This window comes from Dermacentor albipictus, chromosome 1 (assembly GCF_038994185.2).
Source record: "Dermacentor albipictus isolate Rhodes 1998 colony chromosome 1, USDA_Dalb.pri_finalv2, whole genome shotgun sequence".
Classification (NCBI taxonomy): Eukaryota; Metazoa; Arthropoda; class Arachnida; order Ixodida; family Ixodidae; genus Dermacentor; species Dermacentor albipictus.
Window position 1 is genome coordinate 190580062 of NC_091821.1, and position 25890 is coordinate 190605951.

General features: G+C 46.5%; 1 protein-coding gene across 10 annotated transcripts in view; it reads right to left on the reverse strand.

The window, feature by feature from the left end:
• The window catches only part of Oamb (Octopamine receptor in mushroom bodies), a 785439-nt gene that overhangs the window by 95369 nt on the left and 664180 nt on the right, over nucleotides 1–25890 (reverse strand). For 7 of the 10 annotated variants that reach the window (XM_065426749.1, XM_065426751.1, XM_070530690.1 and 4 more), the window contains one exon: nucleotides 13645–13771. The exons of 1 other annotated variant lie outside the window; for it this stretch is intronic. The gene's annotated coding sequence lies outside the window, so the exon portion shown is untranslated. Of the gene's footprint in view, nucleotides 1–13644; nucleotides 13772–23386; nucleotides 23486–25890 lie in introns of those variants that run through there. 2 more of the 10 variants (XM_070530693.1, XM_070530692.1) reach the window with 2 other exon arrangements.

Consider the following 25890-nt stretch of genomic DNA (forward strand, 5'->3'; position numbering starts at 1 on the left):
TTTGAACCCGCCACCTCCCATCTTCGAAGGAAGAAGCGTTAGGGTACAGTACTGATCACACACAGTAGGGCCGGTCACTGAAGGTCACGCTACCACAGAATGTTGAATGTTCATGCTACAAACGTGAACCTAAGTTAGTTAAGTCTAGAAAATTTAGTAGGGCGCGATGGGCCTGATCACGTGTAGATGCACAGCCACTGCGGCATAAACATTCCTCGAGTGTCGCACACCGCAGGCCACGGAGATGATAGTTTCTCAGTAGCGGCATGCGCTGTGCACTGAAAGCGAGACACTCAAGTATAAGGTGCTGAAGTGTCTCGTAGCAGCCACAAGACGTACACAATGGACTTTCCACACGCCCTTGTCTGTATAAACGTTCGTGCACGTTCACGCAACCAACCCTCAGCGTGAGCAGTTGTGTATAGCGCGACGAGGCATTCCTTGCAACAGGCAAGGATTAGTCTGAACTTGATCCATATTTCTCTGAGCGTTGTTGCCCCTTATTAGTGAACTTTCTTGAAGCAAATTACTCGTCCAAAAAAAAAACGCTTACGGCCTCGCTTAGCCTGCAAATGCTATCGTTCGACAGTAGTAAGATCCCCACGCACAAAGAGAACTCTTTCGAAGATTATAAAATAATTAATGCATGATGAGTACTGCTCCCTCACGGACGCTAAAGCACCACAATTTATTCATTCATACGAAATTACGGGATATAATATAATGTTGAAAAGCTAAAACACCTCGCTTTTATATAAGATAATAAGGAATGTAACGTTTTGGAGCAAAGAAGCTCTCACGACCAAGCTTGGCCCCATAGGGATGTACTGGCGACAAGGATTCCCAATTCTCACGATGATTTAACAGCTGCAGTTCTGTGTCTTCTTCTAATAATTTAGAGCTGGGACCTGCGGCACATTCTCGGCCCATCGCAAAGCACCACCTGTGCGTTACGCGCCGCTAAGAGAGAGAGACAAAAAGGAAGGAAATACAGGGAGGTTAGCCAGTGTAAATACCGGCTGGCTACCCTGTGATGAGGAAAGGGGTAAAAGGAATAAAAGGAGAAGGAAGAGAGATCAAAAAACAAGAAAGATGCACACAGTAACGCGATGTTGCGCGCAAGAATAGTCAAAAGCGTTCGCACAATTCACATGTCCTTAAGAACTTGAGCAAAGCCCTCAAGGCCTTGAGTGCCGAAACCCGTCTGTACCAGTGTCCGAGAACTTTCTCTTCTGTGAAGGGGCGATTGTCCAGTTTTTCGAGCACGGTCACGAGCACTTTTCTTTGCCACTAAAGCGCTGCTGACGTTCTTGCGGGCCACGAGGCTGAATCTTTACAGTGAATACAGGGTGTCCCACGGAAGTTGAGTCGAACACTAAAGATATACAAATGCTAGGTAGCTGTACAGAATCATGGTAATGTTGTTTACCGTCGCTTGGAGATACTCAGATTATTTTTTGCATTCCGCCGAATTAAATAATTAGTCTTACTTAATTAATCAACTTATCAAGTATTATCGTTAGATGTAAAGTGTCAGTGAGAAAATTGTAGAGCAACATGAAAAACTGCCGATGCAGCTTTCTGTTGCTCGATACGTGCTACATAAAAGTGTTTTTCCGAGCGTAAAAGCAGCCCGCAAATACACTCAAAATTGCCGCGCGACTGGCCGCTCAAGGCACTTTGCATGTATTCGCGGGCTTATTTCGCGCACGGAAAAACACTTTTATGTAGCACGTATCGAGCAATAGAAAGCTGCATCGGGAGTTTTTCATGTTGCACTACAATTTTCTCATTGACACTTTTCACCTAATTATAATATTAGCGAAATTGATTCATTAATTGCGACAAATTATCTAATTAGACGGAATGAAAAAAAATTTCTCCGAGCGACGGCAAACAACATTACCTTGGTTCTGTGCAGCTACGTGGCATTTGCATATTCTTAGTGTTTGGCTCAACTTACGTGGGACCCCCTGTACATGTGCATGCGACTGTATGTTCTGTTAAATTTTTAGCGCTGTATATATGGTAATCATCACCCAGCATCAGGAGTAGCATGTCAGGCGAAACGCCAGGTTAACGTCTGCAGCGTATCACTAAAGCTTGTTTCTCTTCTAGTATGAAAGTCTGTGAGTTGGCGATTCGACAGGCAGGTGAGAGAGAGGGAAAGCAAGGTGAGAAAATACAGGTGGGCCCACTAGATGCGCGTCCGGCTTGTCACACTATACACTGTGGGTAAGGGAAAGAGAATAGAAAGAGCAAAAGAGGGAGAGAGTGAACACCACGTGCACGCTGGGATATGCACAGGAGGACTATACATGGTCACCCAGGCCGATTCCCTTCAAGGACGGCACTAGTGCGCGATTATATAAAAAAACGTGTCGCATGAGTGTTAACTGTTTCATTCATCTTGCGTTCCATTTCAGGCAGAGCGAAACGCCAGCACGCGCGATTATAGGAGAGGCGCGTGCATGGTCTTTATTTTTTTTTTTTGATGTCGGCATACGAAAAATCCACCTTAAAGTCAGTGGGAAATCGAGGCAGAGCTCTTCTACGATGACTGTCCAAGTATGCGAATAGCCTAAACACGTCATGCATGAGGCCACTACTGCAGGCGTGCACCTCTCTCGCGCTTTCCTCTGGACACGGTGCGTCATCGGGAGCCGTCACTGCGAAGTCCGCGCATACCCACTGGCACATAACCAGTCACCCAAGTTGGCGTCTAAGAGTTTCGTTGAAGAGCGGCACATACACACTTCCACACACCCACGAGAATGACCCGTACTTTTAGAGTGAGCTGCCTTCGTAATCTGCCCACACTGTTCGACTGTAGTATCTTTGGAATAAACAGATACTTTTGGTTAGATAATTAGACAGACAACCGAGAAGTAAACTGGTATGACAATGGCCGAGAACGGGCGCTATAACGTAAAGCTATTACAAACTTTTCTACTGCATTTCTGCAATGAGCCCTCCGAGATTGGTGAAAAATTTTTTTCGTGCCACCCCTACTTCGCTTGTCTGTCACGCGACGACAGGAAAACTGCGAAAGCTCCTCATCTGATATGACGCGTACACACTGATCATGCACGATTAGACCGAATAAAAGAAAATAATCATTTCCGATTCTATGCCTTTTCCACCATCAGCCCTCCGCAATTAGTCACAAGCTTGCTGGCTGCGCTCACTTCACCTGTCTGTCACGCGACGTCATCAAACCGCAATAACTCACCCCCTGAAAGCGACGCAAGCGCAGTAAACATGCATTATTATTCCGAACAAAACTGATTTTTTCTTTGGAATAGCAGGAGACTGACCCGTTCCCAAATGAATAGAAGATGGCTGCCCGCTGATCGCTCTGGAACAGGCTACTCGGAGCTGCCGGGAAGAATGGATTTATTTGCGCATAACAAAAAAATATTTTTCTTGGCGGTATAACTTTGTCGAGCCCTTTCGGCACGTACAGGATATCACTTTGTCAAATGTTCTTCGCTGAAAATCCATTTAGCTGCATTTTTACCTTGCCGTTGCACGCCCCCCAAATTTTCTACCAGACACAGGAAGCTAAGCAAGAAGAAGCGGCCCAATCGCAGATGCTGGCACCATCCTCCTCATCAGGTTATCTATTTTCACTGCGCTAGCCAGGAGCCATCGAAACCCTCCCAACTTCTGCATGATCCTCGCCTCTGTTCAGGCAGGCGTCGTGCCCCTTCCGATGGAAGTTATTATTTGTTTTCAACAATGATGATAATGAACAGCTAATTAGATAGGAAAAACTTGTCATATAAGGCAATGCCATTCGCTTTGAGAGCAAACAAAATTGACTGCCTATAAACGAGGAGAGCATTTCATTAGCCTGTTCAAACAACGCTGTGAGTCATCACCCAACGCTTGCATTGGCGGTTCAGTAAATTTGACGTCAGGAGATTGGCCTAAAAGCAGATTGGGAATAGTTTTGCGTTATAGAGCCCAAGATTTGTTTGGCTTGCCTAGTGCCTAACGGCTGCGCTCAGAATGTACATGCTCAGAACGTGCACAGTTTGCCACACCCTTGCCTATACTGTGCAGTAATTGAGTGGTTGGCTGCGGAGCGACTGAAGCAATATTTGAGCGCAGCTGCAAATATAGTATAGAGAGGCAATGCTTGCGCTGCAGAGAAAAGCCAGCCACGGCTGTCACAACCGTCGTACCTTGAACCCAAGCCTCATTCTTTTGTGCCAGCTGCGAGTCTCTTCAAAATTATTTGCGGTCGCGCTCGAGCATAAAATTGTAGCTTTTCTCAAAACCTTCCCTGCGGCTGAGACTCGCGTCTCTACCATTATTGCCGCTGTTCAGCAGTGCCAAAGCCACAGCGGCGGATAATCTTAACCCGACATGGAAATAAAGAAAAGCAGGCACAAGGTGCATAGCCATGCAGGGGGGACAAATTCCGCTCCCTGCGTTCGCTCATCACCACCAACACTCACAACTATACTTTTTTTTTTTGGAATAAGTCTGTTCGAGTTATATCACTAAATAGGTATTTCATTGTCACTGCTGGCGCCGCAGAGAATGCATTTAAGAGCAGCGCCATGCTCAGTTTAAGGAGAAACGTATACATCGCTGTACCTTCCCATTGTATTTCCTTGCGCCCAGTGAAAACGGACCGGGGCTGCGCCTGAAGGGAAGGAGAGGTAAGAATTACGCAGTATTACGCGCGATGATCGCTCTGCCCGTAGCGGCTTGTAATGCGGCGGCGGTGCTGTCGTTGCGAGGATCCCCCCGCCACTTGGCCCGATGCGGGGACGGGGAGAATGGTGGACGCACACTCTGACGACGTGGCCGCCGTTAGCGGGGCGGGGTTGCGGCTGTGGTCTTCACGGGGATCTTCACGCGGCCCGGTTTCTGCGCGGCAAAGATTATTCTTCGTTTACTGGGAGGTGGAAGAGGTACTGCGGGAAGGTGAGGCGGCACAACTGCGTTGCCTCCTCGTTCATGACCTGCCTTAAGTTCGGGGCACCCGGGAAGCGCCGAAAACGGCGTCCATTCCTTCCATGTTGCTTCGCTAAGCCGAAGCCCTTTTGGGGTGGCCAGGGTAATTTCTTTTCCCTTCAGCCGGTGCCAGGCCTTTCGCAGATTCTCACTCCTGTCCTCATTCCACCCTTGGCTCCCGCTCTTCCCAAGCGACCGATGACGTTAAGCGTGCGTGTGGGCGGAAATCTCGGAGCCACCGCGCTCAGTGTTTGCCATTTCAGGCTATCCGGTCTTGTTAGAGAGCGTGCTTTAGATCTCGGGCGATGCGAACCAGGCCCCGAGAGCGCTGGGCGCGACCGCACCACACACCGCCTGCGACAACAGCGCATACACAGCCTCACAGCGTGCTCGTCACGCGAACAGAGAAAATGGCGCGCGGCTTTGCGGGCTTTTCGAGAAATCAAGTAAGCGTTGTAATGAACGAGTCAATGCTAAACAAAACCTCACGTCTGGAACAGCTGATCATCACCCATTGAAATGTCCAAAGCCCACGTATATAGGTTACAAGTAGTAAAAATAAGTGGATGTTTTTATAGCGGCTATCTGAAGTTAAAATTGAAAACGCGTTTGCGCCTTGTGAGCGACCACATGATAATGAAATATTATTTAAAAGAAAGGACTAATAAAAGGATACGACCAACAGATAAGGTTAAATGTAAATTGTAAGCCTGTTTCTCGCGTTGTAGTAACCGTTATTTACTGACTTCAGTATTGAGAAACTCCAGGGGCTCGAAAGTAGTCCAGACCATTCAACAGCGTTACCTCGTTTTCCAAGTGTGCCTTCGAAATACTGAAGGAAGAGGAGGAGACAAAGGAGAGGAAAGACAGGGAGGTTAGCCAGTGTAAGTACCGGCTGGCTACCCCAGCACAGGGTAGCCAGCGTGTATTCGGTGGCTTCTTTCACGCTCGGAAAAGCAATTTTATGTAGCCCGTATTGAGGAACAGAAAGCTGTATCGGGATTTGTTTTATGTCACTCTACAATTTCCTCATTTACACTTCTTATCTAACTGTAATATCTTAAAAGTTGATTAAAATATTTAAGACTAACTATCTAATTAGGCGGAATGGAAAAAAAATCAGTATCTCCAAGCGACAGCAAACAAAATTACCTTTGTTCTGTCCGGATACGCGGCACGGTATATATTTAAACTGGCTAAAATTAGCTGGGACACCCTGCATATAGATAGGCTATATGTGCGCTGAATGCAGGTACCAGCTAACGCGCTTACATAACTCCTGTACGAACGCCAGAAAGTTGAGCTGTGCAGTTGGCAGGGATTCATGTTAGAAAAATTTTAGGCGTTCGGACTCAGGAAGAGGGAAACGGAGAACGCAAACGGCGTTTGCGTTGACCGTTTCCCTCTTCTTGTGTCCGCATTTGCACGCCTAACTTTTTTTTGACATTGACACTAGTATGCTGACAGACGAAGTAGTGGCAGAAAGCGCTCTTAAGTACTGCGTAGTCAATAATAAATTCCTATATAAAACCTGAACATACTATGTCGGCTCACAGGTATCTCTAAGTACACCGGCCCGTTAATAGAATAGCGCATAATAATAAGCGGATTTACTTAATTTTCTCTTATTTAGCTACTGGTTTGTGTCAGTGTCAGAGGTAGAGAATATTTAAATGTAGCTAGAAATGTGTTGTAGCACTCTGCGCATACACCTGTCGTCATTCTTTATACGTCGCCTGCGTCCTCACCTGCGTCTTCTCACTCACTCACTCACTCACTCACTCACTCACTCACTCACTCACTCACTCACTCACTCACTCACTCACTCACTCACTCACTCACTCACTCACTCACTCACTCACTCACTCACTCACTCACTCACTCACTCACTCACTCACTCACTCACTCACTCACTCACTCACTCACTCACTCACTCACTCACTCACTCACTCACTCACTCACTCACTCACTCACTCACTCACTCACTCACTCACTCACTCACTCACTCACTCACTCACTCACTCACTCACTCACTCACTCACTCACTCACTCACTCACATGAGTATTTTTGACTATGTAGAGCATCCAGAGTTGGTACTGTTGCACATTATATGTGCATTTTGATGTACATTGCTGTATATTATACGCGTTTGCGTTTATGTTTATTGTTTTGGTGTATTGTAGCGAGAAACGGCTCTTCATTGATTTAAAAAGCCTTTATCGTCCCGCGTCCTTCACTCTGCAACGTGAAAAATCTCGGGTCAAAATAAAGAAATAACTTAGGCGGGAGTCGAAATCCAGTCTCCGAATACGAACTACTTACACAACATAACATTTTTATATCCTGCGAATCTCTGTTCGTGTTGTTCAATCAGCAACCATGTGAGAGGGTCACCTTCAAGAGAAAGCACACACGCCCTGAAATACTGTACTCGTACCAGAATATTGACTTCCTGGTTAAGTACTCGATAATAAAAAGGAAAACGAAAAACCTAACAAAAGAAAAAGCAAAGAGTAAGATGGTTTTTGCTGAGTGCACACCTTTCGTCCGCACTCAGAGTCCTTCAAGAGATAAACCCGGTGCGAGTTCATGTCGTAAAAGCCAAGACATGCAGAGGAAGGAACTCTTTCTATTCTTCGGGAGAAGCGCATTGCAGCAGGACATTTCAACAACAGGTGCGCCTAGTCGCACGCAACTGCGCATGCCTATTCAGCGAACTGATATGTACGCACATATTAACCTTCAACTAAGAGAGCAGCAACAACAAAGAGAAAGAAAGAAAGAAAGAAAGAAAGAAAGAAAGAAAGAAAGAAAGAAAGAAAGAGAACGAAACAAAGGCCATCGATTTATGTCACTTCAAAAATGTTACGCCACAAATACACGGAACGAAATAATTTTTGCTGAGTGGTTAGAGATTCCCATTAAATGCTGGCGAATCGGCTAAACAATGAATATAAGTGATAGTCTCCACGTTCCAGCAGCAATTAGTGGTAAAGTTGAATACACTATTTTGAGTAGATAGTCCGACAAGTTTTCGGCTAATTATATAGCGAACTTGCTTGCTACAGAAACCGGCGGCAGAATTCAGAAAGCTTTTCGTTTATAAGTGATATTTTTCATTGTCTGGCTGCCTTCGCTAATAATATATTCAGCATCAAGATTGGCTGAAATTTTCTCTTACGAACAATTGCATCGCAAGAATTTTTTTTGTGACTACGAGCCCGGGTCTTCGAACTTGTCTGCGTAAACTTCCATTTACACAGACTGTTCACTTATGCGCATTTTACCCTATATGCACATTCTATAATGCGATATATTAACATACTCTTTATGCACTGTATTCCTGTTTGGGTTGCAAAGCACCTGTGCTTATATCGTTCTCGTGCTGTTACGTAACAAAACGTAGCTGGCGCCGGATCAAGGCTCTACATCAGGGAGCCACATCAAGACACCAACGTCTCATCTATACGCCTTTAGCGGAAGACAGCTCGTCAGATTGGTCGCGAATTTTGTTAAGCACGTTGCTGCCAGTGAGTGAATATATATTGGGTCCTAAAAAAGTTTTTATTGCAATATCGGAGCGTTGTTATAGCCGAAACAAGCACATTTGTATGCACTCACTCACTCACTCACTCACTCACTCACTCACTCACTCACTCACTCACTCACTCACTCACTCACTCACTCACTCACTCACTCACTCACTCACTCACTCACTCACTCACTCACTCACTCACTCACTCACTCACTCACTCACTCACTCACTCACTCACTCACTCACTCACTCACTCACTCACTCACTCACTCACTCACTCACTCACTCACTCACTCACTCACTCACTCACTCACTCACTCACTCACTCACTCACTCACTCACTCACACATTCCCTCTCTCTCACTCATTTACTCTATATTTTGCTTCGTTATGCAGGGAAAACAAGTATAAAATTTCACTGAAAACATTCTCAACCCATAAGCGTCATTTTCTCACAAACGAGAAATGAATCAAACCCGGACCTTTGCATTGGCTCTTAAACAGTATATATACAGGGGCTCTCTTTTGTCGTCTGTACTATAGCTTGAGTTGACAGACGGTCATATGCGTTCAGAATAAGAAAACAGTGCTTACCTTAAAGCGAAACTTTTGTTTTTACTTACTACAACGCAGTGTGCTATACATAGCCAAAGCTCACTGCACCTTCGTCACGCATCACGCTACTCCGCTTCATCGAACCAAGGGAAAGCAACATGTTACTGATGCGAATAAACAGTAAAATAATGTACCATGCGCCATGAGCATGCGCACAGTTTTCCAGTTTGCCAGCCTGCAGAAATTGCGAAACCTTAGTCTATGCGGCTCGGCAACTCTCTGTAATCAAGAATTCGTGGCCACAAGTTGTGGTGGTCCGAACAAGTTCGGCAGCTCAAATGATGTAATTAACAAGGAAGTTGCAGTCTTCTACAGTGTTCTCATGGCAACGCATTCTTCAATAGTAATTGTTATACCTCATTCCCTATTAATCATCTCATTTCCGTTCATTCACCTGTACGCACGTTCGCAGTGATAATTATATGTGTCAGAGGTAACTATACATTTACTCATAGGTAATTTGATTCAGCTGACGTGAACTATATTTATCACTACGCTTTCGTGAGGCTACGAAAGCTTCACTGAGCAGAAGCACTTTCGAAAGTCTACACCTATATGTCATGGCTTAAGACCAGCTCTGAGTCGACTCTCTAATGACCCGTTCATTTGCGTGACATGCTTTCTACTTTCTCGCGCCGCAGTCTTCCGAGCGTTTCCAGACACGTATAATTATATATATATATATATATATATATATATATATATATATATACATGTCTAGGTAACGTTCCTTCCTTCATTTCTTTGTGATTTCGCGGTTGGCTCAGTCGCTGCCATGCCCCGAACACCATCTTCCATACGCGGTTTCAGAACCACTATAAGAAAAAGCGCTATTTTTCCAGCGATTCTTTTTTTTTTTCGTTCTTGACGAACACAATAAAGGAGTACGAGGACGGTGGTGAGAGGTGTCTTGGCGTTGTTGAAAGTTTAAAATCTGACAGCGGACTCTGTAGCTTCACTTGAAATCCGCGACAGATGGGGAGCTGCTCGAACGATGTTGGAAGACGAAACTTGGGTTGCTTAAGAAAAACACTGTAGTGCATCAACTGATTGGGCGTTATATTACGTTTCTTTCTTTCTTTATTTTTCTTGCTGTTACCGCGCTCGTCTAGCACATCCGAGTTTGCCGCACGTACAAGACATACTTCGTGTCGTGTTTGTTACGCGCGGCGGCACTGAACATAGTCGCGCTTTATTCCGAGTACTCCACGTGTGCGCGGTAACTATTACCTGCCGTCGTCAGAGCACTATAGTTATATTAACTGGTGCTGAAGTGAGCGCAGGATGGCCGCAGGAAACTGAGGAAAGAGGTTTATGAAGGCATCGTTGATGTGATATGTGTTCCTGGAAGACCCGTCATTCATAGCATCTCCGATTAATCACTGCCCTCAGTCGCATTCCCCACGTTGCCGGTGACAGCAGCTACAAACAAAGGTGACGACGGTTTTCCTGGATTAACCTCTGAGTTGAGTCTACTTTCCGGCTTCTGAAGTTAGTAAAGTGTAAAAAGACACCAGTAATTTCTTCTGAGGAGCCGTTCACCTTTTATCAAATACGAACAGTTTTTCCTGCGTTGTTGCATACATTTGCGTTCAGGTGATTCTCAGCCAAGCAGGTGTTTTACTGCTTGCAGAATGACCGAGACACAACTTGCTTAACAAGAACGCACGATGGTGCCACTTTCTAGCACTTCGAATTGTGCAGCATATATAGTTTTTTTTAAGTATATTGCCATGTACATATACTGTCTAAGCTTCATTAACATTTGCCTAGGTTAGTGTAAGATATGGCATATAAATAAATAAATAAATAAATAAATAAATAAATATATAAATAAATAAATAAATAAATAGAGTTATCAAATAGTCGACCAAGAACATTGTATTACGTAACATAATTAGGCAAACCTGCGCGCACCGATGCAGCAGAGTCTCGCTTTGTGCTTTTGGGCACATCGTATGTATCTATCCCCAATACGACATCGAACGGGAAGCTCTCCGGACAGCACTGAACCAGCTGGACTCTAGACCATTTTCGGTAATGAAGATCCTTGGACCCTGGCCGTACGCTTCGATGGCGCAGAAAGCCACGAAAGCGCTCTTGAAATACCTCAAGTCAACAGGCCTGGGGAACCGTGTACAGACTCGGTGCGAACCTTCAACTGTGCGCGAAACTCTGCTCTCTCTCTCTCTCTCTCTTCATCCCCATACCCCCTTCGCCCAGTGCAAGGTAGCAAATCAGACGCGCGTCTGGTTAACCTGCCTGCCTTTCCTGTCTTCTGTTTCTCTCTCTCTCTCTCTCCACGTGCAAAGCGACAAAATATGAAAAGCAATAATTTTAAAGAAATAATGATGGCTTTCATCGCCTCCTTCGAACGTATTCTACGACTCATCTCAGAACAATGAACAATAAGATGGCAGAGAGAGAAATGAGAAGGGAAAGGAATAAGATGGCAAAGTTTACACAATATTCCTGTTCATCCTTATTCAAGTAGAAATGCCCGAAACACGAATTCGAAATGTGCGCTTGTTAAGCAATGTTCTTCAATAACGAGTAGAAGTGAATAAAAATGCACAAACCTACACACGAGCTACAGCTTACAACCAATGCAGTGTTCTAGAGTTTCTTTTCCTCACATGTGAGATTACTGTTCGGAGGGCCGCTACATTAGTGCGTTTTAGAAAATAGCGTTGACGCACACACCGGCACGTCGGAGTACATGGTCAAAGCAGAACTATTTACATACAAACAAACGAACAAACAAACAAACAAACAAACAAACAAACAAACAAACAAACAAACAAACAAACAAACAAACAAACAAACTAACTAACTAACTAACAAAGTTAAGGAGCGCGGACAAAAAGCCTTCAACAGGCTTGACTGGGTCCGCACCCCCTAGAAATTGCATACAGCGAGAAGAGCGCGGTCTAACCAAAACAAGTTACAGATTTGTAGTACGTATGCATTTACAGTAAAGATAGACGATAATTATGTTTGTCTAGCACAACAATTCAGACAACCATATATAAAATATGTAAGTAATGGCAAATATCAGTTTGAACAGAATATATAAAAAACAAGAATAAGCTTACTAATGAAGTTAGAATACAGAGCTAATTGATCTAGGATTCGGCGTGGACGAAGAACGCGTGTCTCTGGCCTGTTTTTTATTTGAACAAGTTGCCCTGCGGCTCTTGAACGTCTCCCTATCTACTGTCCGCGTTGTACTGCGACAATATAAAAAGATATGGGTAATAAGTAACGCAAAAAGAAACAAAAAAGTTGTGGCGACACCTCTTGAAGGATGAAAAACTGTGATTCGGAGGAGTTAGTTTGGACACTGAGAAGAAATACTAAATCGATTTAGTCGGATAAGCGTTTACTTGAGAATTATTTGGTTGATTTCGCGGTAATAACTTGACATTAAAAGAAAAAGAATGAAGGTTAATGTTTCATTCTTTGAATTCTGCGCCATAAGCCACGTGCGTTTATCAGTGCGACGTCACGGATTTTAAAGTATAGTTTTTCGTTGTTGTTGTTTCGACCGTTGGGGGGATCAGTAAAAGCTCTTGAAACTTGCTATGTGGCAACGTTTGGCTTCTTTACCATACATTGCAGTGCATCTTTACCGATAAGACATTGACTAGACCGAGAAGATGCTTGCAAAATTCATTATGTCATGGCTGGGTGGTGCGGGAATTTCCCGGTAGCGTCGCTATCAGTCTGTCGTTCTTGCGTCTCTTCTGGCTTACCAAGCCTTTCCTCACGGTGAGAGTGGCTTTTTTGTATTTTGGAAGCGTAATTAATTTATACAGCTCAAGTACATTTTTCACTTTAATGTTTCTTTAACATCGCCGAAATCAAACAACGTAAAGAGAACAAAGGACCATAGAATCAGACAACACGAGCGCCGTAATCACAACGAAATGTTTTATTGCACTGACTAGACAAGGTATACATTCATACAAAGGCACGTGGTGCATGCAAAACATGCAAGCTGCATCGGCAAATCATGCCACTCATAACGTGTGTACCTTTTTGTTGTGCGAAGCTGGAAACGTGTGTAACACAGCATGAAGAATCTTTATAAATTCTTAATCTATCTGTGTGATTATATAGTTTTTTGTTCCCTTCGCGCTGTTTGATTTCGACGATGTTAACCTTGCGACGCTCTGTTATATTTCCTTTTTTTTACAGGAAAGAATCACGCAACAAGAGAATCTGCATTGTGGTTGAACACAGCGTCACAAAATTTTGCACCTGGAGCCCAACTGTTCTCGTCTGCGTCTGCTGATATTTCTGCGTGCGTCTACGTTAGTCCGTGCTTTGCTAAAATCGTTCTACTGTTGCTTCATTGTGGATTGTTGGTGCCTTATTTCAAAATATTGTGCATCCACAAATACATGGGTGCTGAAACTGCAAAAGATGAGTACGAAAGCTTGTCACGCTATTCAGGTGAGGGCGTAATGAATTCTGCAGGAGCGGCGGTGGTGAAGTCATAGCAAAGCAACTGGCTTACGGTTCGATGGGTCCAGCAAGACAACCGCCAGGGTGGTTGTGATGACGTTGAAAGGCTGTGATTGTCAGACGGAAGCCCGTCATGCATTTCAGGGTCACACCTCGAAGCAAGCAGACGGCCAGGTTCTCTGACGGCAAAGAAAGAGGCTGGCCTTTAATGTACTCATCAGTGTTCTCTTCAAATTTCACACATCAAATTTACAAGTATAAGGCGTACTTCTCGAGCAACTGCTCGAAGAATTCAGGGGAGAACATAAGCACGGTACAAGAAACAAAACATATATGATCTACTAGTCCGTCGACAAGTGTTGCATAATCGGAGAGTCTTTGTTCAATCGTGGGCTCCGGGTTTAAGTTTCATTGAGTAGTTTATTAGCCAGAAACTGATTTCTGCCGACTGCAAAAAGTTTTTCTGTGGATTTGAAGTAAATAAAACCGAGGTCTAGGAATTCATATGACCACTCCGCGGCAGGTATATATATATATATAGGTAAGCACTGTGACCTCTGGTTTTAGTTTTGCATCACGTTATACAACATTGCTCAGTGCGTGATTCGCCTCCTCAAAAAAAGGAGCGCGCGAGCTCATAGAAAAGTAACTCTCACGCTGCGCCGGCCCAAAGCGGGTACGTCGTGCCGTGACTGCCGTTACATACGAGATCGTCCCCGTTGCCCCCATGCACTACCTCATCTGCACCCCAGCACAGTGCACGTGATGTTGTGCACACCTGAAACCTTACCACTCTGCCCTCGCTAACGATTTGTGGACGCGCCGGGAAGGCGCTTCTGCCGCCATGGATGCCACATGCGTTCGGCTCCTAAATAGATGAGCATGCTCGGCTGACGAATGCGACGACAAACTGGTCGCCTGGCTCCAACTTCCAGCGACATTGGCCAGGGATGCCATTGATTTTGTAAATATATCCTGTAAATAGTCTTCAGTTTACATTACCCCTTTATTCCCGTAACAATATATACAAGAAATACAGCCATAACAGACATAACAAAAGTCATTGAAGCACAAGAACACCACCAGAATGAAAAGCAAATTGTATCACATTCTCGTCTCACGGCACGGCGCATATCCTTGTAAAGGTGCCTAGTCAAGTTGGACATCGCTAAATGCAAGCAATAACGTTCATCGGCCGTATAGGTAAGCAGGTAATCAATGCCATCAGACAGCGCTGTACGCCGTCTGAGTGGTGGCCTTTGCTCCTGACGGTGCTCCACATAGAATGCAGGTTTCGTGCTTCATTTTAGGCCGCGATACTTAATGCGCTCGCTTCGATAGCATTGTTAAAACGAAAACAAATACTGCTTTTTCAAAGCGCTTTGATAGTATGGAACGAAAAGGCGAAAACACGTCTTTCAGCCGTCATGGGGCTGTCATCGGAAAGTAGGCGACACTAAAATAAGCCGCCACAAAAGAGCGAAAGCCATAAGGCACCTCTTCAAGGAAAGCAAACAGAGGCTGAGAGAAAGATAGAGAGAGCGAAAGCAGTCAACAGGAAGCGGGCGCTAAGAGTCGGCCACTTTGGCTGAGAAACACGAAAACAACCTCGGAATTGGCAATCCCTGGCTGAACGGTAAAGAAGGGGGGTTAAAAAGAAAAGCTAACCTCGACACAGCGCAATTGTTCCCTGGCGTCGTATATTTCGAGGAGAAACGCTGACGGCAATTTCTCCTCAAGGAGTCGACTTGGAGTTGCCGACTTCATGATGGTCGAGTCAGTGAAAGAATAGTTGGCGGCGGGAGGATAAAAATAAAAATAAAGGTATGTTGGCGGTGCTAGGAACCGTCGTAAACGGGATGCGCGGCCCAGGAAAGAAGTCTTTGCACCAGCCGCGCTTAAAGGAGACACGCAATTGGGGCCGAATTTTTACCGGCTTTTCCGCCCTGCGGCCAAGCACAGGGGCCAGTACAAGAAACAAATCCCAGGTGAGGCAAAGAAATAGAACATAGACAAGGCTACAGCAAGTGTCGCGCTTGTGTGTGACCCAGCAGTCGAGGCCACTCGGGGCCTTGGCAGTGCACTTTCCTTTTAGTTTGCTGCACCCAATACATGCTGCTTAGGCGCAAGTCAAGCGGCTCGCTCCTTCAGCAAGTGGCTTCTCTTCGTCCATCGAACCTCGGTCGCGAGTGGTGGGTGCTTTCCGCCGAACGGGCGCCGAGGAGGGACTCGCGGTCGCCCGCCAAGGAGTTTCCATAATCGCCTCTGAGTGGACAAAAGATTTCCGCCGCGTCGGCGCTAATCACGTCCGCAGGTAATTAATCTTTATCGACCTATGCGCTCGCCTCGGCGCATTGTGTCCTCGGCTGAAGCGAGCACGTGGGAACAAAGCGGCGCGGTTGGGCACGGTCCAGGCGAATACGACACGGGAGCGTCGCGCCGAGTACGGCCGCTGCAGGGCATGCAGGAGATCCGAGACGGAAAGAATCGCACGCCCACGCAACTTCCCCATCTTCCTCTCTGCCACTGGCGGCCTTGTATTTGCACACTGCGAAGGACACACGTATCGCTCTCCTGTGTGATGAACAGGTCGAGTGGACGTGTTCGCGGGTCCGGCGAGCGGGCATTCATGGAGGCACAATCACTGGGCGACGCGTTCAAATGAAGCGACCGCGACCTGCTGACACGCGTACAACGTGCACCGCAAAGGTTGACCTTTGTCCAGCCTGCCATTGGTGTGTACTCGACACGGCACTGATAATTAGGCTCGGCAGAGCATGAGTTGGTGGACCAAGCCCAGATTAACGACATCCCTGCGCTGTCCTGCGGCCAAAGAAAAGTAAGAAAAATAAGGGCCTTACTCAGAGTCACAGTGTGAAGTGGGGCATCTGCACTCAAACGATGACAACAACGTCTCGATCGGAAAAGCAACGGAGCACATGCATATGGCGCGAAGTTAATAAAAAGCAGTCCTTCTGAAATACGCTGCTAAAGCAGTGCCTGTTCGTGTATATAACTTCGTCCCACGACAATAATCACCGTCCAAGAAGTCCTGCTGTTGCGCTGTTTGGTCAGATGATCGTAGGAAATACTGCATCACATGCCTTTGGTCATAACGCAGGCAGAGGAAGTGGGCAAGCGCAAAACGTTTAGCGCCAGACGAACACAACGCCCACTTAATTGTAACTCATATAATACACGCGGTGCTGGTTTTCTGGGCTAATTACTTTGTGTCGGCAAGCGGAGAGACGCATGTAGCGCATGTGGCATGTTTCTCCTCTTGTCCTCAAAAAACGTACGCTGCTGTGTTCTTTGCTGATGTTAATCGCAAGTGCTCTGCGTGTTTCCCTTGTGTAACGCGGTGTGCCCCTCTTATCTTCTCGGAGCTGCGGACGCCCGCGGTGTGTCTCACAGGTAACTACACGGCACAAAACATGTAGCAGCAAAAGAGGCAACAGAAATTATAATGCTTCGGGGCGAAGGAGCACCCCAGAAGGCGTGATACAGTTAAAAGTTCAAACAATAAGAGGTTAATAGTTTCTCCGTAGAAGCGAAGGTATCAAATATGTTAGTAGCAGCGCTTTCACTCATATAGACTTCTAAATATAGAATGACCTCACGATGACAACTGGCGTTCTTAATGGATCATGAACGTGCGCTGTGAGAGCTAGCGTCGTATGAGTGATCATTAGGCCACATATTCTTGTCACTCTTGACAGTTCTTTTTTTTTTTCAACCCACAAGCTGTGTGTTGAAATCTGTATACATCCTGTGAGTGTCATAGTGAGCAGTAACTTTTGGTATCAGATTATTTTTTTGTCCAACGAGGGGCAGCCGGCACCACCGCCAGGCACTGAAGTATGCTTATATCTAGTGGGAGAGAGAGAGCTAGAAAAAAAAAAGGATAGATAGCTTGGAAACGCCAGAACCACGCCTAGGGATTTGGATTAAGAATGTTCTGCGCATTCTTCTTCGAAGGATCAAGGAAGCTGTGCTGTTTCTGATACCTTTACACAACCCAAATGTTAGACGGCATGAGCAACAAACCAGCAGGTCAGCCCCCCCCCCCCCCCCCCCCCTATGTGCGAAGTATATATTCTTATATACATATTCTTCAACGTTACTTTGCAACCAGAGAAGAAATGTCAGCGTATCTCTTACACGTCGTTTCATTCCCCTAAACTGCTTCCGCGACGAAGAAAGCTTTCAACAAGGAATGTGATGTGCGCAGAAAGCTCTCTCGAGCGCCCGCCACAATTATACCAAATCTCCGTGTGCTGTTGACCGCAGAGGTTTCTGCCTTGTTGCCACTTCGCTCAATGCGACGTCAAGGCTTGACCCCGCAACCCTCCGGCTGAGGCGTGCTCGTGACGCCGTTTGAGCGTGCGTTTTCATTCTCTGCTTCGTGCACTTACCCGTTGGCGCTAAAGAAAGCCACCGCTCGGTTCCTCTTTCAAGCGCACGCTGACCGAACGACTTTCACTCTAGCGGAGACGCGAGTTCAGTGACGCGGACAAGTGAGAAAGCCAACAAAGCGACGGTGGCTGGGCGTCGTGTTTCTGACACACCGATTAGCCACGCGGGATCCTGCTGGACAAAGCGTGGCCACGTTGCAGCGACAGATGCGCACCCCTTGTCGTCGTGCCGGCCGTTCTGCGGCGTCAGTGCCATTTTATTCGTTCCCCTGTATAACCGCGCTTTCTAAACGACGGTTAGTAGCAGCGCCGCTATACGAACGATTTTGCAAACAGTTAGTGACGTATGCATCGAAAGCGGTTGCCTCACATCATCCTGTTTTTTTTTTTTGTCCCTCTGAATGATGCCAGCCATGCTTGTGCGCAAGATCTCAAACTGCACTGATGGGTTTGTCTCTGTGAACCCATAGTTGTGTTGGTAAACTTGTGAAGGAAACAGTACGAAATATTCACTAGGCATGTGGTGACGTGAAATGGTGTTTTGGAAAATATGTTTAGCCTAACGTAAATTATCGCAGCATTAACCGAGCCAGCTGGTCTGTATGTACACGTCATCAGCGCCTCGTTAAGGAGGGGACATCGCAAACTTTGCGCAGTGGTGTACGCCCCTCGAACAGTCGTTCTGGTCACCGCCGAACGAACGCCAAGCCAGGACGTACTTGCGTAGCCTGAATGGTAAGTCTGGAGTCTATACAGACACTGTGCCCTAGCTCAAATTAGTCAAAATTTCTGCACACGCGCTTGTAGGTCTCGTCTTTGGCGCATCATGACCTTGGCTAGCTCTGATTTAGTATAAAAACACGATTAAGGGGCAATTACTATAGTTGACTCGAAGAGACTCACGACACTAGGTTGACTTACGTACAACACGTGTGCGTAAAAATAATTTAAAAAAAAAAACTTCATTGAATCTTCTAACTGTGAACTCACTCACTTCGCCAAAATTTAGGTTTTCACGGAGGACATCATCATCTTCCACAAAACAACTTTCTTTTCCCGAGGCGCACAGTGTTTTACTCGCCCACTACAATATCGGCAGTTGTGGCCCCTTAAAGATATGCGCTGCAACCACCACTCTGTGTCTGCGTGGGGCGTAAAACCTTGCATAAACTGCAACGTGCAGGACTGTGTGACAGGACAGCCGTTCTCGCGTCTATAGACGCAAGAACGAGAACGCGAGAACGAGGTCTCGACTGCATATCGCCGCAGGGGCATGAGTTCGAAACCCAGTGACGGTTGTAGGGGACAAATACATTTTTCTTTCTGCACGCCATGGTGAGGGCGAAGCTGATAGTGAGGAAGATGACTTTTGGCGATGGTGTTATCACCGTGACAAAAAGGACGAACGCAGCAAAAACACAGTTTCGAGCTCCTAACTGCGTTCGCAGTTAAGAGCTCAAACACTGACGGCACAAGAAAAACAGTACACGTATTTAATATCGATGGAGGCTGATGTAACGACATCCATATGGGCTTACAGAACTGCACCCTTTTGTTCGAAGTAATTTCTTCGCTCGCCCCCCCCCCCCCTCTCTCTCTACACACAAAGAGCCTCTGTGTACGTGGCAACTCACTGGAAACATCTCCGTAGAGTGTATTTTAAAGCGCTCTAAGATACTTGAACCAACACATGTATTTTCACAGAATATATGATTCGCGTCCTTGATCCTACAATGACTACTCGTTTAGACGCATTACACAAAAGGAGGAGAGAAAAAGAAAACGGACTTGGTGAATACAAGTGTTAACAATTTCTCTTTTTGTGCCGTTTGTCTAAAACCGCCGATTCTACTGCTGTGTAGCATCGCTAACCGCGTTTAGCCATAACCGCGTGTACATTAACGATGTTTAAGGCCGCCCATGTAAGAAGGGTATTCGTCGTCACCATGGGCTCCGACGACGGCGTCTACCGGTCCGCGATAACACGAAAGGCGGAGTAAGCGGCTGCAGCTCGCCGTATACTCGCTCCGCAGTATAGGGTGCCTCGACGGCAGGAGGCGGCGCTGATATCGAGATGCCCTACTCCGCAGCCGCTCGCTCTATACCATCTACTGAATCGTCCACCAGGCAGAGCCCAGCCATGTGCACAGGCTCGAAGATGTTCATTACTGTCGCCTGTTGCAGCACTGGTGGAACCAAACAGCGGCGCAGTAAGCGCACTCGGCTACGGAGCGGGAGTAGTGGCAGAGGGGCAAAAGATCAACTCCTTACATTGCGCTTTTTTTTAATATTTAGAGCGCGGCTTTTAAATGGACCCTGAAACGATTTTGACGATTTTGTACAAACGTACTGAGCCCTCAGAGTAGGTCCTTTCTTATCATTATTTGACGCATCTAAGTGCTCCGCGTAAAGCGTGTAATTTATTATAAGGTTGTAAAAATGTACATCGCTGCCGATCGCAGCACACTGCTCGGCGGAATTTTGAGCCGCCCCTACTCATGTGACGTAAATTACCCAATTGACGTCAGTAGGGCGAGGTATCTGATTGGCTGCCCAGGGCGCGTAATCGACAATTCTTCCACCTTTATGGTGAACAAATGATGTTCCTAATAGTTGGGATGTTAGTTAATTTGTTTCTATAAAAAGGAAGTAACGGAAAGAGAATGCATAAGAACAATTTCTCACTACACTTAAGCACTTCCGGCACACAGCAAGCGTTGTCTGCTTCTGGTACAACGTGCTCCATCTTGACGAGAGCTCCGCGGTCAGTGTCGGTCTGTCTTTTCGTGACCACCATGAATCGCCTTTGTTGCGTTGTGGGCTGCAAGCGTAGCTACTGGCAATATGTCAAGCTGCGACATCGCGTCCCTCGGCAAGGCAGCAGATGAGTGGAGTGGCTGCAGCGCATCTGACTTTCGCTGTCTTATCGGCGTCAGAATTTGCGCGTTTGTGGCCCTCCCTTTACACCGGAGGATTACTACCACAATAGCGTTTCGCGATTCTGGTATTCGAGTAAACGCAAGCGAGGGTACAGGGCCTGGCCGCTTGACCTTGCCGTTTCACGGGATGAGCAGAAATGCAAACGTGAATGATCTGCACGGTGCAGCCACTTGGTGGCGCACAGCTCAACCAAACACAGTAGCAATAACGAAGTGTATTCTTCTTTGCTGCTGGTGTAAATTTTGCGCAGGAGCGTAATCATTAACATGCAGTTTTTGTAAATGTTTAAAATGTTTTACATTTGGTTATATCAATATTAGCTCTCTGGTTGGTTAAGCTCTGCGCGAACAGGTGGATGGACCGTGCAGACCGATCAGGCCGCTCACGTACGTCTACGCTAAAGTTCCTTCATCAGCTTGAGTTTATGCCTCCAGCCATCCGTCGAAAGGCCCAGCTCGCCTGTGGTTACTGGAATACCAGACACGTTCGGCGCTGCTACAGAATGCTCGCAACGGACGCTGCTTCGATAACTCTTGCTTGGGGTCGACTGCCAAGCAGCTGCCGGAGAGGTTGGATAGGCTTCGCGCGCTCGCTCCTAGAGAACCGGAAGTAGACGACACGAAGGGCCATCATGACTCAGAGACAGTGAAGGCGGAGCTTAGCCCCGATCACTCCGCGAACGAGTTGAGGAGAAAATGCATGGCTATGGAGGAGGGCAACTTATAATCGGCCGAAGCTGCCTTAATATGAGACGCTTCAGACAAATTGTGGTCTGAATGATAAACTTTAGCTGTACCCTACGCGTCTGCAAAATTTGTCCGAACCGTTTCAGGGGCCCTTTAAGGGGCCGATCCTGCGGCGAGCTTCGGAGGCGTCGGCGTAACCGAGCGAACGAGCGCCGCGAAGAATGAAAGCGAACGCGGAGCGCAGCGGTATGTCGAAGAAAGACCATAGCGAAGAGAGGGGGATAAAAGCGCAGGGGAGGGTGCAGTGTAAACATGAAGTGGAAAGCGGAGCGCAGGGGAGATGGCTGCGTATGCACTGAGTTGCCGGCGGCCACGGCATACGCAGCCTCGTGGGCGATCTCATCTGCGTTTCCCGGTGGGGGGAGGTGAGCAGGGTGCCGTGAGGTGGGAAAGGCTACGCTCATGCGCTGTGTCAGTTGCTGAGGTCAGTCCGTGGTACCAGTGTGTGTGACTGGAATCACAGCTCCTTCAAGGGGCGATGACGAGCGACCACGAGTAATGCTCGATGTTACGCTCCCTAGGGTGTTGTCGCCGCTGACACTGGTGGCACGACTTCCCTGCAACGAAGGGCCGCTCTCGTCATTGGTGGAACGAAACCGTGAAAAGAAAAGCGCAGTGTCGAGCAAGAAGGGCTGTGCGGCGACGATGGCTACGATATGGCCCTGCAGAGTAACGCGCGTCGTTTGTATGAAAAAAAAAAGCGTTGCATGAGCGGTCTGTCTGCGGCGGCTGCTGTGAATCGCCCCCACGCGTCGTCACCCACGCGCTGCCTCTCCCGATCTCCCTTTTAGCGACGCAGACGTCCCACACTTCACTCCGTATGGAACGTGTTGCGCGTGTTTTGAACGCTAGCTGGTGCGCATTAAAAAGACTGCCAATTGGCCAAAATGCGTTGTCAGACGTTGATGGAAATGAAATGACCATGATTTATAGTGGTACAATCCAGGCCGCTGTTCGCGATTTCAGTAGGAATTATCATTTTAAATTGGCAAAGAAAGTCTCAAAAACAAGTAACTGGCGAGGCCTGGAGGTGAAATGTTGGTACTTCGGATGTAGTCTATGAGATTACTGTACGTAAGTCGGCTTTTATTAAGTACAACATAATTACTGCTTAAAATTGTAGTTGCTATGTTATTAGAATCTTGCACTATATTATATGCTTCGGAAATCAAAAGCGCACGCATGGCTACGGCAACACGCTGAACTGCGTATTACGTGTAAAAGCGTCGTTTCGTTTTCGATCCGATTGGTTTCGTTTTGTTGGTGAAATACCAAAGCAGTTGAACAGGGAACTACGAAAATATGTAACTATTATCGCAGAAATACTTTAACACTTCGGAAAGCATGAATCGCAGGAACATTGACTTTATAAACAAACTAATACTTTGCGACAGGTACGGCTGCACTTGTCTGCCTCCCATTAATGCCGTCGTATAATCTTTATCGCGCTCATCTATCAGCGTTTTGAGCATGCTTCCATTGAAAGACTGCATCCTCCCTGCAGATCGAAAAATTCGGATCAAAAATGGTCCACGGCGTTTTCCGAGTTACCACTTCATCATTAGACACCTTGACGGGTAATTTCTCCATTGCATTAAAAAAAATCGGCACCGTGATGATTGTCAGTCCATTTAAGCCTTCTGTGCTGGTCGGCGCGCCATTATTTTAAACGCGTAAGCATTTCTGTGCTTACCCACCGAGAAAAACCGTGCGGCCGTCCGTCCCGTGAGGCGATCGTTTTCAAGATATAGGCCGCAGCAGCGAGCGACTTTACCTTCACGCTGCCTGTCGCTTCCTCGCGAACGCAGCGGCGAGAACAGAGCGCTCACGAAGCTCTCAGTACATGCCGCACCCTTCCTTTTCTCACATCACTTTAAATATATGGGCCCACGTGTCTCTTTTCAACGCGAAGCGGCTAGAGCACAGCGCGCGAAGCTATCAGCTCCGTCCGCTTCGCAGGTGCTTTCAAGATTAGGTCCGCGCCGCCGCGCCATACGCAGCCGCCGCCGGAGTACGGCTGATCACGGTTCATAATGGTTCCACGCGGATCGATAAGGCACTAAAGAGCGATACTGGCTGATAGTAATTGGAATGTCATCAGCGCCCCGGCGCTGCCAACTGCGATAGTTTGCTTGCCCTAGAGTGTACTCGACTATAGCCGCATGGACCGAACGGTGCTCTCTCGCTCAGGCGCCACGTGTGGAAAAATTTTGCGAGGGCGCTGTGATCGAACTGGATAGGGGTGGAGACGCGCATCGCGGCATATTCAACGTGATTTCGCTGCGGGCCCTGAGACCGATTGCGCGTACGCTCTGATAATAGTGCTTCATTTCCATCGCAAATTTTTATTAACACATTTTTGCTACGTATATATATTTCAGGCATGTGCTATACAACACGACGTCTTCAATTTTGCCGTCGTTGTCAAATGCGTCGCCTGCTAGCCAGCGCGCGTTCGTTGCGCGGACTCTGGCGGACACCCAGTTTTTCTTGCAAAAAGTATGTGCAGTAAATTTTTTCATGGTTTTACTTGCATTGGTGCGCCCGCGACTCTTGTCGGCCGGTACCAATTGTGAGCTGCTGTCTTTAATATTGGTTTCTATATGCAGCACGTAATTTTTGCCACAGTGGTCGCCTATCTGCAACATTAAGCTACGTAAGAAAATTTTATTAGTATCGTATAATTATGCAAAATAGAAGTGAGGCGTGCAGACAGGACTTCACTCAATTCTATTTTGCATAATGAATCCTTACCAACTAGCTCAGCTTTCTGTCGTTCTTAGTATCGTGTCATTTGACGCGCAGTTCTTCGTGGAATATTGATCAGGGACAATGATCAAAGAAAATAATATTAGAGTGAAATAAACGAGGTTCATTAACTGCGTGGCGCGAAGAGATGCAGATGACCAATATACTTCTAATTAAATCTAAGGGTGCATAGGCATATATCTCCATGACGTATATGCAAGAGAAAAAGTATGTTCTAAATGCACTGATTGAAAAAATGAAAACTCTCGACCGGTATGCATGTTTCTTTTGAAAGCTGCACCATGCCCCACGTGAACCAGTGGACTTTCCGAGAAAAGGAATCGAGGCAATTATTGGGCGTTAATATGAACAATAGTGTTAGGGAAAAGATATTGCCTATGCACTCAGATTGAATCGGGGAGATCGGGAAGTCTTTACCAAGGTAATCTCCGTGGCTTGTCTGGCGATCTCCTTCAGCATGCCAGCAGGCGAAATGAAGCAGAAATATAAAGTCTAATCGAATGATGCTTGCTATTCAGATCACATTCGACTTCAGAATTCACTATAAAAAATTATTGAATAGCCATTTGTGTTAGAATGTAAGGCTTAACAGCACATTTGAAGCCTCAAAGGTGAGGGGCCGATGCAAGTGAGGATTCTTATTCCGAATCATTGTGCTGCTGGAGAGTCGTGGCTGTTGCTTCCTGAAAGAATTAACGCACGGGTGCTCATCGGTTCTGGTGAACAAGTTCCTAGCTGTCATTCAATATAAACGCCCCGTTTTGGAACAGCCTACAAATCTGCAAACTTGATTCAGGCAAGAAAAACATTTTTTTTGACAGTCTCATCATGTCTGCAAGAGAGAGAGAGAGAGAGAAAGGCAAAGGAAAGACAGGGAGGTTAACCAGAGATTATCTCCGGTTGGCTGCCCTGTACTGGGGGAGGGGAAAGGGGAAGCGATAGGTGAGAGGGAGAAGGATTTAAAAAAATACTACAAAAAACTATGTCTGCAAGACTGTAACGCATTAAAACTGGCTGCCCACTGTGGTACCACACTTCAACAAACACAGCAGATCTACAAATATCTCTACGTGTATGTGAGACATGCCGTTCCTTTAAATGCTTCATTATTTTCCTTATGATGTATATAGTGCACCGGATAACGGAAAGCAGCCATTTATAATACAGAAACTGCTTAGTTGAGCGGACGTACAGTTGGGAACGGCATTACATTGAAGGCATGAAACATAAGACAAGCGTAACATGTTTTTCTCAGAAATCATACTCGAGAATATTTTGTTTACACCCCTAGAAAAAAAAAGCCGAAGAACGCAGTTCTCACCGCTGGAATTCTTTAACGTGCGCCTAAACAGAATTACACGAGTGTTTTTTTCATTTCCTTCCCATCGAATGCCGGGACCTGGTTTGGACCCGTGAGCTCGAGTTTAG